General features: G+C 70.8%; 1 protein-coding gene across 1 annotated transcript in view; it reads right to left on the bottom strand.

Moving 5' to 3' along the window:
• The window catches only part of LOC103781032 (dynein heavy chain 17, axonemal-like), a 6,803-nt gene that overhangs the window by 5,663 nt on the left and 777 nt on the right, over positions 1–363 (bottom strand).

Here is a 363-nt window from a genome sequence, read left to right as displayed (position 1 = left end):
CAGTGAGGGCAGGGGCCACCGTGCCCCAGCCTTGCCCACGGGTACCTGGTCCCTCCACCACCACAGAGAGCAAGGGGCAGCATGCTCCCCTCCCGTTTCCTGGAGCCCCCCTGTGCCCTTCACTGCCCCTGCTCAAGGTGGCACGGCCCCTGCCCCCTGCCAGCGGTGCTGCTGCCCCTGGTCCCCTCCCCGCTCCCGGCTCCGCCCCCACTGAGGACGAGCTGCATGGGCCGAGCTCTGAGACCGCGGGTACCAACAAACACGCCGGGATGGGCGAGCAGAGCAGTGGCCAACACCCAGCTGCCAACGGCCTCAGCCATCCAGGTACCACCCTGGTGCCAGCGGGGATTCTGCGGCCGGGGG

The sequence above is a fragment of the Merops nubicus genome, unplaced genomic scaffold, assembly GCF_000691845.1.
Source record: "Merops nubicus isolate BGI_N331 unplaced genomic scaffold, ASM69184v1 scaffold29171, whole genome shotgun sequence".
Classification (NCBI taxonomy): Eukaryota; Metazoa; Chordata; class Aves; order Coraciiformes; family Meropidae; genus Merops; species Merops nubicus.
The sequence above is the reverse complement of the archived record's forward strand: the minus strand, read 5'-3'. Positions and strand labels throughout refer to the sequence as shown.